At 40.7% G+C, this 16,677-nt stretch overlaps 1 pseudogene; it reads right to left on the reverse strand.

Annotated features, from left to right (window-relative positions):
* Window positions 1–480: 480 nt before the first annotated feature.
* LOC112853605 (olfactory receptor 2J3-like) lies at window positions 481–1,824 on the reverse strand (annotated as a pseudogene).
* Between the last annotated feature and the right edge of the window lie 14,853 nt (window positions 1,825–16,677).

Consider the following 16,677-nt stretch of genomic DNA (forward strand, 5'->3'; position numbering starts at 1 on the left):
AATTCTTTCAAATACCCATTGGATTCATGAAGTCATTTCCAGAGCCTAGAAGTCTGTCTGTCTCAGATATTCCTTATTGCTCCTCAGGCTAAATGTCTGCCCCAAGCACCTCTCCTAATGATCCCTGGCCTATAATGACTCTTAGCTCACAGGCTATATCTCACAGCTCTTTAAGTGATTTCCATCTCTTATACACTTCCCACCACCTTGAGAAAGAAATACAAAATGCTTATGTTTGCTTCAGTATTTCAGAGACGTTCTTGCTATAATTCATAAAACATATTTTCTTACTGTTGCTATGGGGTATTAAAAAATACAGATGAAAATTCCTCTCTATATGAATTCAGAAAAGAATAACAGTATTAAAGAAAAGATTTGAGATATGTCACTATGTCTTTAGCTAAACCAAAAATAGAAAACAAATTTTATAGCAAATTCTTCCTTAAAAGCAAGAAGTTAAAAGACAATAGGCTGGTTTTAAAAAAAGTATATCATCTTTTTATAGGAATTTCATTTCTTAATTTTCAATTAAGAATGGGATACCTTTGTTTTATTTATTGTACCACAGAAAATATTGATGCTTGATCTTGGTTTTACATGGATGTTTGTTCCACTGAAGATTGAATGGTATTTAGACAGACTTTAATTTATATCTGTGAGTCAGAGCTCTGTGGTTCTGAGAGACACACACTCCACTGGTGCTGACAGAGTGAGTAAATGGGAAAGTGGACGATGGATTGATGCAAACGAGTCCTTGCTGGAGAGGTGCATTGCTGTCCTGTAAAGGTCATGAGTGCACGGGTCTCTCCCATCCCACTAGTCTCCTTATTTCCCCTCCTACATCTTTGTTTCTGAGAGTGTAGATTAGAGGGTTGAGGCTAGGTGTGACAACAGTATAAAAGAGGGCAATGAACTTGCCTTGATCTTGAGAACTTTCTGATGGTGGCTGCAGATATATGCACAAGATTGGAATGAAAAAGAGGGACACAACCATAAGATGGGCTCTGCATGTTCCAAAGAGTCTCTGAGGTCTGGTTGATGACTGCATCCTCAGCACAGCCTAGGCAATGGCACCATATGAGCTGAGGATCAGGATGAGTGGTATCAGAACAAAAATGGAACTTGTGACCAGGAGGGTCAGCTCATTAGCACATGTATCAACACACGATAATCACAGAAGTGCTGGAACTTCACAGAAGAAATGGTCCACTTGGTGATGTCCACAGAGGGGGACCCAGAAGGTAAAGGAGGAATGAAGTGCTGAGTTGGTAAAGCCACTGACCCGGGAAGCCACAGCCAACAGGTGGCAGAAACGAGGGTTCATGAGCACGGTGTAATGCAGCGGTCTACAGACAGCTGCATAACAGTCATAGGACATGACCACCAGGAGGACACACTCTGTGGTTCCCAGTGCAAGGGCAAAGTAGAGTCATGCAACCAGCATAAGAGATGGTCTTTTCTGGGCTCCAGGGATTGACCAGCAACTGAGGGATGGAGCTGGTGGGTAGCAGAGATCCAGAAAAGAGAGGTTTGAGAGGAAGAAGTACATGGGAGTGTGGAGATGGGCGTCCAGGTATGACAAGACAATGGTAAAGAGGTTGCCTATCAATGTCGTCAAGTAGAACATCAAGATAAGCACAAAGAGAACTACTTCCAGATGAGGCCAATGTGAAAAACCCAGTAGAATAAAGTAGCCTTCAGAACTTTCATTTTTCCCCTTCATCATTCACTTTTTGTTACCTGAGGAAAGAATCACATACTTCCCAAAAACGTAAGAAAATGCTCCAAGAATCACAGGCACACATGAAAAAAAAAATAAGCCAATTAAAAAAAATTTTTTTTCAACGTTTATTTATTTTTGGGACAGAGAGAGACAGAGCATGAATGGGGGAGGCGCAGAGAGAGAGGGAGACACAGAATCGGAAGCAGGCTCCAGGCTCTGAGCCATCAGCCCAGAGCCTGACACGGGGCTCGAACTCACGGACCGCGAGATCGTGACCTGGCTGAAGTCAGACGCTTAACCGACTGCGCCACCCAGGCGCCCCAAAAATAAGCCAATTTAAAAGGACTACCACTGTTCAACTCTGGGACAATTTGGGCATTAATAGAAACTACACTAAGAAGTTGAGTGAAGTAAGAATCCACAAGTTCATAGTGAGATAGATAGATAGATAGATAGATAGATAGATATAAATTATTAGTGGAGAAAAAAAATTATTCCTGCCAGTAGGATTCTAAAAATATGTATACAAGGAATGGTAGAGCTAAAAAAGGTAAATAGATGCTAAAAACTAGTGACTCAAATATGATGAGAATCAGGATATTTGCATGCTCTAAAATACCTCCCCACTAATTACTTGTTAATTACAAAATGAAGAATAAACTTCACAAGAGAAAATGTGGATGGACATCACCATAACCAAGATTAGTCAATATTAACAACACCAGTGTTGAGACAAACCAACATCGTGCACCTACTGACATGGTGTTCTGAGCAGCACACAATGTCACTCAGTGACATTCCTGCCAAAAAAGCACAGCCTGATTCCAGCAACGAAGACACATGAGAGAAACTCAAACTGAGACAAGCTGGACAAAATAGCTGTCCTGTACTCTTAAAAAATATTCCGTTAAATGAAGACAAATAAAGGCTGAGGAACTGGTCCAGACTAAGGAGATCAAAGAGACATGTTATCTAAGTGGGTGGCCCCGGACTGGGAAAATACAGCTAATAATAGCATTTTTGAGAGTATTGAAGAAATACGACAATTGACTATGGATTAGATAATAATATGGTATTCATATTACATTTTCTGTTTTGTCGACTCTGCTGTGTTATGTAAAATAAAATCCCTGTTCTTAGGAAATAAACATCAAGTGAAAGGGTAAAGGGACAAGATGTCTCTTTCTTAGTCTCCAATGGCCAGAAAAAGAGATGATGATAGACAGGTAGGTAGTTAGGTAGCTAGGTAGGTCCGTCTGTAGATAGAAGACATCTTTCTAGGCACAATATAATCTACTGCTGGATCTGTAAATGGTTAATGGTGGTTCTTTGTATCACTTTTGCAACTTGTCTGTAAATTTGAGATTTCACCAGAATAAAAAATTTCACAAATTAAATATAAAATAAAAATGTTTCCACTTTTATATTTTATCCAGATATTTGTCATGTTATAGTAACATAGCTTCTTAACTGTCAATTTTTCATTATCCCAGGATGATATCTGGGTAAACAGTAACTGGAAAATTCCTCACATAACTACAGAAGAAAACTTCCATGGAACAAATCATCTTTTTTTTTTTTTTTATGAATAGCTTTAGTTTTCTTTTCAACATTTTCATGCTTTTTTTCCATTGATTTGATTATAAAAAACAGAATAATTGTAATCCCAATACTCTGTCATGGACAAAAAGTCATGGTGAACAATATCAAATTTATTACTAATTTCAAAATATTTTCTGTAGCACCCCTTTATTTTCAGGGGGTAAGTTCTAAGACCCCCAGTGGATTCCTGAAACCAAGTACCAAACCCTACACATACTATTGTTTTCTGACAAATACATGCCTATGATAAAGTTTAAGTTATAAATTTGGGCACAGTAAGAGATTAACAACTGTACTAAAAATAAAACAACTATAACAATTTATTGTAGTGAGAGCTATAGGACTATGGTGTCTCTCTCAAATATCTGATTGTACTCACCCTTCTTCTCCTTGTGATTCTGTAACACAGATGACGTGACAAGAATGACCCAGGCAAGTGACCTAGCGTTGAGCTGCCATTGATCCTCTGATGAAGCCTCAGGAGGATCATCTGCTTCCATGGGCCATGGTTGATCATAGGGTCACTGAAACTACAGAAAGTGTTACCTAAGATAAGGGGACGACTGTACACAGGGCAAAAATTCTGGAGCTTCAATTAAATATTCTTGTAGAAAGAAATTATCTTGTGATTGTTTATTTGTACTCATAACTTGTTTCTAAACTGAAAACTAGGGTACAAATCAAATCAAATAAAAAAAAAAACCAATGGACACCCATCAATTTACAGATACTTCTGGTATGAAAAAAGCTGGAAATCTTAGTTTTTTTTTTAATTTTTTAACATTTATTTATTTATTTTGAGAGACAGAGAGAGAGCACAAACAGGGGAGGGGCAGAGAGAGAGGGAGACACAGAATCAGAAGCAGGCTCCAGGCTCCAAGCTGTCAGCACAGAGCCCGACGCAGGGCTGGAACTCATGAACCATGAGATAACGACCTTAGCTGACGTCAGATGCTTAACCGACTGGGCCACCCAGGTGCCATAGAAATCTTAGTTTTGATGAACATATCTGTGACATGGACTGGGGAGAAAGTGATAGAATGCCTCCCAGAGGACGTGTGAATGGAACTAAATTTTAAAAGAATTTTTAGGAAAAGGAAGATACAAATTCTTTGAGAGAGCAAAGGAGGAAGAGTGTGAGGATGGAGGGAAATAAAAAGTAACTTGATCATAGGGTGTAAAGCTGAGTCTGTGTCTGTCACAGGCCTAACGAAGGTGTCCACATTAGTTCTTTCTCTCCAAGGTGAGAACTGAGATAGTATTTGAATTCTGAGCATAATTTATAATTTCCACATATATTTTTATTTTCCAGCTTCAGAAGAATTCTGAATATTTATTGAAACTACTCAATGGCTATTTACCTTTTAATATATTTTGCCTAGTGAGTCTTATGTTTCTTTTTTGTTAAAAAAAAATGTAAGTACTTTCATAAATAGTTACACCTCTTAGATTATTCTTTTTCTCTTGTGGGTTTTGAATCTGTCTTGGGAGAGATTGATGCTATCTTTTCACCTACAGTTAGTGTGACAGGGCTCTGCCTCAATCAGCTTTGCTGCATCTGTCTCCACCTTCCACAGCCGGGTCTCCCTCACACTTCTTTTTTTTTCAACGTTTATTTTTATTTTTGGGACAGAGAGAGGCAGAGCATGAACGGGGGAGGGGCAGAGAGAGAGGGAGACACAGAATCGGAAACAGGCTCCAAGCCATCAGCCCAGAGCCCGACGCGGGGCTCGAACTCACGGAGCGTGAGATCGTGACCTGGCTGAAGTCGGACGCTTAACCGACTGCGCCACCCAGGCGCCCCACCCTCACACTTCTTAATAAGCTACAGTAAAAACAGAAGGAAACCACAGAAGAGACACCTGTGGTTGCCTCTCAATTTTCTCACCTTCTATAAACACAACTCTTGAAAAAGATGTTACAAGTGGCTATTTGATTGAGTTGAAGCAGGAAAGTTAGAAACAGTTTGGTCCAAGGCTGTAGGACTGACTCAACTTCAACACTCTTAATCATTAACTAGTTGTTACATGAAGCTAAGCCACTTTCTACAGCTCAGAAACCATCCAGGATAATCACACAAGTGCATTGCTTAAAAATAAATTCCTTGTAAGTAAACAGAAGTTAGTTCAAGGAATTATTATACCATGGGAGAGAGTAATTATAAAGACGTAGAGATCTGTAAAGGGTAACTTGGACTGAGATACAGTATCCAAGAAAATAAACTTGGAAGGGGGGCTCCCTCTCCATGGCTGAGGATCAGACCTCACCAAAGAGGAGTGGCTGCAGCCCACTGGGTGAAGACATCTGCTTTGGCTGAAACAAACAACAGTAACAGATGGCAAATCATGAAGATCACTTCACTTAGGAGTCACTGCCATTTGAGAGATGAAGGAAAAATCCTGAGATTCCTTTTTAATTTCCCTAGAATGGGAGATAATACATCATGAGATATGTGATCCCAAATGCCATTGCTCCTTCTAATGCAGACATAACTTTCTCCTTCTTTACACAGTTACCTGGACAACTTAGTGCATTAGCTGAAAGTGCAGCAGTGAGGTGTCTGTTGCATGGCTCATCCTTAGCATTCTACAGAACTTAGAAAGACGAGAGAGATGAGGGATGAAAGGATACCAGACACGACTATCAAAAAGTTAGAAACTTTATGGTTTAATTTTCTTCTTATGGGAAGAGAGAGAAATAAAGACTTCAGCACTAGTTGCTTTGGTAGACTATAGAATGAAATATCTTCTTTCTGTTTTTGAGGAAAGGCTCTATGGAGGAAAAGACATGAGTCTTTTCCCTTCTACAAATCACTGGACAGCTTAATTTTTTTCTTATTTTAGTTTTTTAATGCTCTTACCTAGTGCTTAATTACTACTTGTCCATCCTATGTCCACATTCCCTTCATCTGTCTTCATGATCTACACCCTCTTTCTTGGTGGACCTATCTGACCTCTGGTTTCGAAATTGCCAACATAGATTGATGCCCATACCATACATTGTAATCCTCTATATCACCGTAGGAGAACAGAGTCTGGAAATTACTATGATTATCATTGCTACAAAAGAGAGTCCTGTGTTACCCAAAAGATTTGGTTTTGGTTGAAGGGAGGACCTCATTAGAGCATGCAGTGTATCAGGGGTTGGACCCTTTTCCTACGACAATGGGAGCCTTTATGGAAATAAAATAATTCCATTGACATGATCCATTGGGAGGGTAAATCCCAGCGAGGCAATTAATGCCCTTCCAAGAGTCGTCCTGTTCAGAACAGTTTCTGAGGGATATCTTCCACATGATACCACATTGTTATACTAATCTAACAATGAATCTACAGACCAACCATCACTGACAAACATGCTTTAAGCTGTGTCGATAGGGAAGGGAATGGGTTGCCCTGAATTACCTGAAATTTCTTCTCCAATTCCTCATCATGCTAAGGGCCAAATCTGAGGGATAACTTGTCAGAAATAATCCAATTCTGTGAAGTAAAGGAAGTATGAAACATTTTTTAAATGTAATACAAAAAGACTATACAAAAATTATATCATGATTCACAGTCCATTAGTTCAAGCCCCATGTCGGGCTCCGTGCTGACACCTCAGAGGCTGAAGCCTGCTTTGCATTCTGTGTCTCCCTCTCTCTCTGTCCCTCCCCTGCTCACTCTCTCTCTAAAAAGTGAATAAATGTTAAAAAAAAAATTAAAGCATAAGTTTATAAATTGATGAACACTTTTACATTTTACATTGTTTCTACCTAATCTATGCCATTTCTACCAAAGAAAATCTTGGTATAAAAATCATGTTATAATAAGATTACATTTTAAAAATAGCAACTGGCGGCTCAGTTGGTTAAGCGTCTAATGTTGGTTCAGGTCATGATCTCACTGTTGGTGAGTTCAAACTCTGCATTGGCTCTGTGCTGACAGCTCAGAGCCTGGAGCCTGCTTCAGATTCTGGGTTTCCCTCTCTTTCTTCCCCTCCCCTGCTCATGCTCTGTCTCTATCTCTCTCTCAAAAAAAGTTAAAAATAGCAATTTTTAGAGACCAATCTGGTATTTCCTTTTCTATTTTATTTTTTTTAATTTTTTAACGTTTATTTATTTTTGACACAGAGAGAGAGAGCATGAATGGGGGAGGGTCAGAGAGAGGGAGGCACAGAATCTGAAACAGGCTCCAGGCTCTGAGCTGTCAGCACAGAGCCTGACGCGGGGCTCGAACTCACAGACTGCGAGATTATGACCTGAGCCGAAGTCGTCCACTTAACTGACTGAGCCACCCAGGCGCCCCTCCTTTTCTATTTTAAAAGAGTACCAGAAAATAATCTTTGGGTTTCAGTGGTCTTTTTTATCGTGAGAACTCAATAACAAAAATATATAAACATTGTCCACAGTGCTTAATATATAATTTGACAACACATGTTTGCTCCTATTACCATTATAGTGAATATTAATTTAAACTGCGATTTTAACAATTAAACATTATTCCTTTATTATTCTTTATTGTATGTATTTAAAATATTAACAATAAAACACTGACATTCTTACAACTCAGAACCATCAACTATTACTAATATCATATTTACTTCCAACATTTTAACACACAAAATATCACAAATAAAGTCTATGTCCACTTTAACTACCTCTTTCTGACCAGACACCTAACCCAAAAATAACCATTATCATGAGCTTGGTGTTTATAATTTCAGTTCACTGTAATATATATGAAATATTATTTAAATTTAAATATTAATATTACTAAATACTTATATATTTATGGGGTGTTTTCCTACTTTATTGGGGAAGAATTTAACCAGTGATACAATATTAGCAGAATTCACTCAGTCACCAAAATCTGAGAAATGTCTAACCACCTGGGCTGTAGAAGATTATATATTACATATATATTATATATTCTTCATGCTCAGTTACCAGATTTGTATGATAACTTTTTGCCTTTGCCAATCTATTGAGTGCTAGCCGATGTTAAAGATTTTATATGCAATATTATGAACTTGTTGGGACAACATGGATGGCATTAAATAATCTAATTACAGCAAAGTATTTCTAAAGCAGCAGATGTCAACTTTTTGTTTTTCCTCCAAAAACAAGAGATCAAGCATACTGGAAGTGCATGACTTTCAAAGTAACTTCTGGCAGAAATATGGGCTCTGACTCCATACTCAGACTCAAAGGTAAGAAACCAATGCAAAACATTTTAGTTATAAAATCGTTATGGCTAGGAGGAGTTCAGATGGCAAAGAAGTAGGGAGACCTGGGCTTTCATTGTTCCTCAAACACAAATGTATTGAGGTCAGATCACTAGGAACACCCAGGAAATCAATCTGCAGAGTGGAAGAAGGATCTCTACAGTCGGAGGGAGGCAGCATGGTAGTTGCAATGTGCATGGACCATGCAGCAGTGGGACTGTTTTTCTGGGACAAAGGACATCAAACATAACATGGAGAGGTTCGACCCAGGAGGAGGGGAGTGGTTTCACATGGTGCCTGGTTTAAGATTTTGAGTTTTGAATCCCAGCCATGTACCAAAACAAAACAAAACAAAAACAAAAACAAAAACAAAAACAAAAACAAAAACCCAGGAAAGTCTTGGCACAGGGCAAGCTGACTCACCTTGCTATTCTGTGGGGCTACCTGAACAGTGGGGGGTATGAGATCCCCTGTCTGGGGATGAAATAGGTGACACCCTCACAACACTAACACTTGAGACTTCCTAGAACAGCACAGTGGCCTGCAGTGGAAGCAGGATCCTCTTAACAGAATCCCACCCCGCCGCTCTGTACTGGGACAAGACTGACTCTGAACCAGTGCATCAGGCCACTCCTCCAGGCCAGCACAGACAACACTACACATGCACAGGAAACAGAGTGCATCAAAACATCACCTGCAGGATCCTGGGAAGATGGCAGCATAGGAGGTCGCTGGGCTCAACGCGCATCCTGCTGATCACTTAGATTCCACCTACACCTGCCTAAATAACCCAGAAAACCACCAGAAGACTAGCAGAACGGAGTCTCCGGAGCCAAGTGCAGACGAGAGGCCCACAGAAGAGGGTAGGAAGGGCGGAGAGGTGGTGCTAGCTCCACGGACTGGCGGGAGGGAGCCGGGGCAGAGGGGAGGCCCGCCGGCCAAGCAGAGCCCCGGAGTCTGGCTTGCAAAAGTGGAGGGGCCAGACTCAGTGTGTTCCGACAGCAAGTGGGACTTGACATCTGGAAGGTTATAAGCTAACAGCTCTGCTCGGAGAACGGGAGGGCTGGAGGACAACGGGAGGGAGAGTTGTTGAGCCCCGGACAACAGAGCTCAGCTTGGTGGGGAACAAAGGCGCTCGCCAGCGCCATCTCCCTCGCCCATCCCCCAGCCAAAATCCCAAAGGGAACCAGTTCCTGCCAGGGAACTTGTTTGCACCACGCAAACACCCAACACTGTGCTTCTGCGGATCCATCCCTCCTATGGGTCTGACTCCCTCCTGGTGCCGCAGGGCTCCTCCTGAAGTGGATCTCTGAAGGAAAAGAGATCTAAGCCTGGCCCTCCCGCCCCTGTGTACCTTACTGATCCACCCCAGCTACTATGCCAGATCCCCAGCACCACAAGCCTGGCAGTGTGCAGGTAGCCCAGACGGGCCACGCCACCCCACAGTGAATCCCGCCCCTAGGAGAGGGGAAGAGAAGGCACACACCAGTCTGACTGTGGCCCCTGTGGTGGGCTTGAGACAGACATCAGGTCTGACTGTGGCCCCGCCCACCAACGCAAGTTATTCAAGACAGAACAGGGGAAGTGCCCCACAGTCCCGCACCACTCCAGGGACTATCCAAAATGATGAAATGGAAGATTTCCCCACAGAAAAACGTCCAGGAAATAACAACAGCTAACGAACTGATCAAAAATGATTTAAACAACATAACAGAAAGTGAATTTAGAATAATAGTCATAAAATTAATTGCTGGGCTTGAAAACAGTATAAAGGACAGCAGAGAATCTCTTGCTACAGAGATCAAGGGACTAAGGAACAGCCAGGAGGAGCTAAAAAATGCTACCAACGAGTTGCAAAATAAAATGGAGACAACTACGGCTCAGATTGAAGAGGCAGAGGAGAGAATAGGTGAACTAGAAGATAAAATTATGGAAAAAGAAGAAGCTGAGAAAAAGAGAGATAAAAAAATCCAGGAGTATGAGGGGTAAATTAGAGAACTAAGTGATGCACTAAAGAGAAATAATATACGCATAATTGGTATTCCAGAGGAGGAAGAGAGAGGGAAAGGTGCTGAAGGGGTACTTGAAGAAATAATAGCTGAGAACTTCCCGGATCTGGGGAAGGAAAAAGACATTGAAATCCAAGAGGCACAGAGAACTCGCTTCAGATGTAACTTGAATCGATCTTCTGCACGACATATCATAGTGAAACTGGCAAAATACAAGAATAAAGAGAAAATTCTGAAAGCAGCTAGAGATAAACGTGCTCTAACATATAAAGGGAGACCTATAAGACTCGTGACCTATCTCTCTACTGAAACTTGGCAGGCCAGAAAGGAATGGCAGGAGATCTTCAATGTGGTGAACAGAAAAAATATGCAGCCCAGAATCCTTTATCCAGCAAGTCTGTCATTTAGAATAGAAGGAGAGATAAAGGTCTTCCCAAACAAACAGAAACTGAAGGAATTCATCACCACTAAACCAGACCTACAAGAGATCCTAAGGGGGATCCTGTGAGACAAAGTACCAGAGACATCGCTACAAGCATGAAACCTATGGACATCACAATGACTCTAAACCCATATCTTTCTATAATAACACTGAATGTAAATGGACTAAATGCACCAACCAAAAGACATACGGTATCAGAATGGATAAAAAAACAAGACCCATCTGTTTCCTGTTGACAAGAGACTCATTTTAGACCTGAGGACACCTTCAGATTGAGAGTGAGGGGATGGAGAACTATCTATCATGCCACTGGAAGTCAAAAGAAAGCTGGAGTAGCCATACTTATATCAGACAAACTAGACTTTAAATTAAAGGCTGTAACAAGAGATAAAGAAGGGCATTATATAATAATCACAGGGTCTATCCATCAGGAAGAGCTAACAATTATAAATGTCTATGCGCCGAATACCGGAGCCCCCAAATATATAAAACAATTACTCATACATAAGCAACCTTATTGATAAGAATGTGGTAATTGCAGGGGACTTTAACACTCCATTTACAGAAATGGATAGATCATCTAGACACACGGTCAATAAAGAAACAAGGGCCCTGAATGATACATTGGATCAGATGGACTTGACAGATATATTTAGAACTCTGCATCCCAAAGCAACAGAATATACTTTCTTCTCGAGTGCACATGGAACATTCTCCAAGATAGATCACATACTGGGTCACAAAACAGCCCTTCATAAGTTTACAAGAATTGAAATCATACCATGCATACTTTCAGACCACAATGCTATGAAGCTTGAAATCAACCACAGGAAAAAGTCTGGAAAACCTCCAAACGCATGGAGGTTAAAGAACACCTTACTAAAGAATGAGTGGGTCAACCAGGCAATTAGAGAAGAAATTAAACAATATATGGAAACAAACGAAAATGAAAATACAACAATCCAAACGCTTTGGGACGCAATGATGGCAGCCCTGGGAGGAAAATACATTGCAATCCAGGTCTATATCAACAAACAAGAAAAATCCCAAATACAAAATCTAACAGCACACCTAAAGGAAATAGAAGCAGAACAGCAAAGACAGCCTAAATCCAGCAGAAGAAGACATATAATAAAGATCAGAGCAGAAATAAAGAATATAGAATCTAAAAAAACTGTAGAGCAGATCAACGAAACCAAGAGTTGGTTTTTTGAAAAAATAAACAAAATTGACAAACCTCTAGCCAGGCTTCTCAAAAAGAAAAGGGAGATGACCCAAATAGATAGAATCATGAATGAAAATGGAATTATTACAACCAATCCCTCAGAGATACAAACAATTATCAGGGAATACTATGAAAAATTTTATGCCAACAAACTGGACAACCTGGAAGAAATGGACAAATTCCTAAACGCCCACACTCTTCCGAGACTCAATAAGGAGGAAATAGAAAGCTTGAACAGACCCATAACCAGCGAAGAAATTGAATCTGTTATCAAAAATCTCCCAACAAATAAGAGTCCGGGACCAAATGGCTTCCCAGGGAAGTTCTACCAGACGTTTGAAGCAGAAATAAAACCTATACTTCTCAAGCTATTCCAAGAAATAGAAAGGGAAGGAAAACTTCGAGACTCATTCTATGAAGCCAGTATTACTTTGATTCCCAAACCAGATAGAGACCCAGTAAAAAAAGAGAACTACAGGCCAATATCCCTGATGAATACGTATGCAAACATTCTCAATAAGATACTAGCCAATCGAATTCAACAGCATATAAGAAGAATTATTCACCATTATCAAGTGGGATTCATTCCTGGGCTGCAGGGCTGGTTCAACATTCGCAAATCAATCAACGTGATTCATCACATTAATAAAAGAAAAGATAAGAACTATATAATCCTGTCAATCGATGCACAAAAGGCATTTGACAAAATTCAGCACCCTTTCTTAATAAAAACCCTTGAGAAAGTCGGGATAGAAGGAACATACTTAAACATCATAAAAGCCATTTATGAAAAGCTCACAGCTAACATCATCCTCAATGAGGAAAAACTGAGAGCTTTTTCCCTGAGATCAGGAACACGACAGGGATGTCCACTGTCACTGCTGTTGTTTAACATAGTGTTGGAAGTTCTAGCATCAGCAATCAGACAACAGAAGGAAATCAAAGGCATCCAAGTTGGTAAAGATGAAGTTAAGCTTTCACTTTTTGCAGATGACATGATATTATACGTGGAAAATCCAATAGACTCCACCAGAAGTCTGCTAGAACTGATACATGAATTCAGCAAAGTTGCAGGATACAAAAATCAATGTACAGAAATCAGTTGCATTCTTATACACTAACAATGAAGCAACAGAAAGACAAATAAAGAAACTGATCCCATTCACAATTGCACCAAGAAGCATAAAATACCTAGGAATAAATCTAACCAAAGACGTAAAGGATCTGTATGCTGAAAACTATAGAAAGCTTATGAAGGTAATTGAAGAAGATTTAAAGAAATGGGGGCGCCTGGGTGGCGCAGTCGGTTAAGCGTCCGACTTCACCCAGGTCACGATCTCGCGGTCCGTGAGTTCGAGCCCCGCGTCAGGCTCTGGGCTGATGGCTCAGAGCCTGGAGCCTGTTTCCGATTCTGTGTCTCCCTCTCTCTCTGCCCCTCCCCCGTTCATGCTCTGTCTCTCTCTGTCCCAAAAATAAATAAACGTTGAAAAAAAAAATTTAAAGAAATGGAAAGACATTCCCTGTTCATGGATTGGAAGAATAAATATTGTCAAAATGTCAATACTACCCAAAGCTATCTACACATTCAATGCAATCCCAATCAAAATTGCACCAGCATTCTTCTCGAAACTAGAACAAGCAATCCTAAAATTCATATGGAACCACAAAAGGCCCCGAATAGCCAAAGTAATTTTGAAGAAGAAGACCAAAGCAGGAGGCATCACAATCCCAGACTTTAGCCTCTACTACAAAGCTGTCATCATCAAGACAGCATGGTATTGGCACAAAAACAGACACATAGACCAATGGAATAGAATAGAAACCCCAGAACTAGACCTACAGTTTTTTTTAGATTCTATATTGTTTATTTCTGCTCTGATCTTTATTATTTCTCTTCTTCTGCTGGGTTTGGGGTATCTTTGCTTTTCTGCTTCTATTTCCTTTAGAAGCAGAAAATCTAAATCCTTTAGATTTTGTATTTGGGATTTTTCTTGTTTCTGGAGATAGGCTTGGTTTGCAATGTATTTTCCTCTCAGGACTGCCTTCGCTGCATCCCAAAGCGTTTGGATTGTTGTAGTTTCATTTTCATTTGTTTCCATGTATTTTTAAATTTCTTCTCTAATTGCCTGGTTGACCCATTCACTCTTTAGTAGGGTGTTCTTTAACCTCCATGCTTCTGTAGGTTTTCCAGACTTTTTCCTGTGGTTGATTTCAAGCTTCATAGCATTGTGGTCTGAAAGTATGCATAGTATGATCTCAATTCTTGTAAACTTATGAAGGGCTGTTTTGTGACCCAGTATGTGATCTATCTTGGAGAATGTTCCATGTGCATTCGAGAATTAAGTATACTCTGTTGCTTTGGGATGCAGAGTTCTAAATATATCTGTCAAGTCCATCTGGTCCAATGTATCATTCAGGGCCCTTGTTTCTTTATTGATCCTGTGTCTAGATGATCTATCCATGGTTGTAAGTGGAGTATTAAAGTCCCCTGTAATTACCATATTCTTATCAATAAGTTTGCTTATGTTTGTGATTGTTTTATATAGTTGGGGGCTCCCATATTCATCACATAGACATTTATAATTGTTAGCTCTTCCTGATGGATAGACCCTGTAATTATTATGAATGCCCTTCTTCATCTCTTGTTACAGCCTTTGATTTAAAGTCTAGTTTTTCAGAAACAAGGAAGGCTACTCCAGCTTTCTTTTGACTTCCAGTAGCATGATAGATAGTTCTCCATCCCCTCACTTTTAATCTGAAGGTGTCGTCAGGCCTAAAATGAGTCTCTTGTAGACAGCAAATAGATGGGTCATGTTTTTTTAATCCATTCTTATGCCCTATGTCTTTTTGTTGGAGCATTTAGTCCATGTACTTTCAATGTTATTCTAGAAATATATGGGTTTAGAGTCATTGTGATGTCCGTAGGTTTCATGATTGTAGTGATGTCTCTGGTACATTGTGATCCTTGCAACATTTCCCTCACAGAATCCCCCTTAGGATCTCTTGTAAGCATGGTTTAGTGGTGATGAATTCCTTCAGTTTTTGTTTGTTTGGGAAGACCTTTATCTCTCCTTCTATTCTGATTGACAGACTTGCTGGATAAAGAATTCTCGGATGCATATTTTTCTGTTCATCACATTGAAGATTTACTGCCATTCCTTTCTGGCCTGCCAAGTTTCAGTAGATAGATCCATCATTAGTCTTATCTGTCTCCCTTTAAATGTTAGAGCATGTTTATCCCTAGCTGCTTTCAGAATTTTCTCTTTATGCTTGTATTTTGCCAGTTTCACTATAATAGGTCATGCAGAAGATCAATTCAAGTTAGGTCTAAAGGGAGTTCTCTGTGCCTCTTGGATTTCAATACCTGTTTCCTTCCCCACATCAGGGAAGTTCTCAGCTATGATTTGTTCAGGTCCACCTTCAGCCCCTTTCTCTCTCTCTTCCTCTTCTGGAATCCCTATTATACGGATATTGTGCTTGATTGCATCACTTAGTTCTCTAATTTTCCCCTCATACTCCTGGATTCTTTTTATCTCTCTTTTTCTCAGCTTCCTCTTTTTCCATAATTTTGTCTTCTAATTCACCTATTCTCTCCTCTGCCTCTTCAATCCATGGTATGGCTGCCTCCATTTTATTTTGCACCTCATTTATACCATTTTTTTAGATCCTCATGACTGTTTCTTAATCCCTTGATCTCTGTAGTAATAGATTCTCTGCTGTCCTCTGTACTTTTTTCAAGGCCAATGATTAATTTTATGACTATTATTCTAAATTCATGGTCTGTTATATTGCTTAAATTGTTTTTGATCAATTCATTAGCTGTCGCTACTTCCTGGAGATTCTTTTGAGGAGAATTCTTCCATTTCGTCATTTTTGATAGTTCCTGGAGGGGGGCAGAACTGCGGGGCACTTCCCCTGTGCTCTCTGGAGTTGTGCTCAACTTGTGTTGGTGGGCGGGGCCACAGTCAGTCCCGATGTCTGCCCCCAGCCCACTGTTGGGGCCACAGTCAGACTGGTGTGTACCTTATCTTCCCCTCTCCCAGGGGCAGGACTCACTGTGGAGTGGTGTGGCCCCTGTTTGGGCTGCTTGTGCACTGCCAGGCTTGTGGTGCTGCTTTGATGGGATCTGGCGTATAAGCTGGGGTGGATCAGCAAGGTGCACAGAGGTGGGAGGGGCAGGCTTAGCTAGCTTTGCCTTCAGTGGTCCCCTGTGGGAAGGGCCCTGCAGCACCAGAAGGAAGGCTGACCCGTCAGAGGGATGGATCCAAGGAAGCACAGCATTGGGTGTTTGCACAGTGCAAGCAAGTTTGGTGATGGGAACTGGTTCTCTTTGGGATTTTGGCTGGGGGATGGGAGAGGGAGGTGGTGCTGGCCAGAGCCATTGTTCCCCGCTGAGCTGAGCTCTGTCTTCCGGGGCTCAACAACTCTCCCTCCCATTGTTCTCTCCCCCCCTTCTGCTTTCTGAGCAGAG

Source organism: Puma concolor, chromosome B2 (assembly GCF_028749965.1).
Source record: "Puma concolor isolate L17-30 chromosome B2, mPumCon1.1.hap2, whole genome shotgun sequence".
Lineage (NCBI taxonomy): Eukaryota > Metazoa > Chordata > Mammalia > Carnivora > Felidae > Puma > Puma concolor.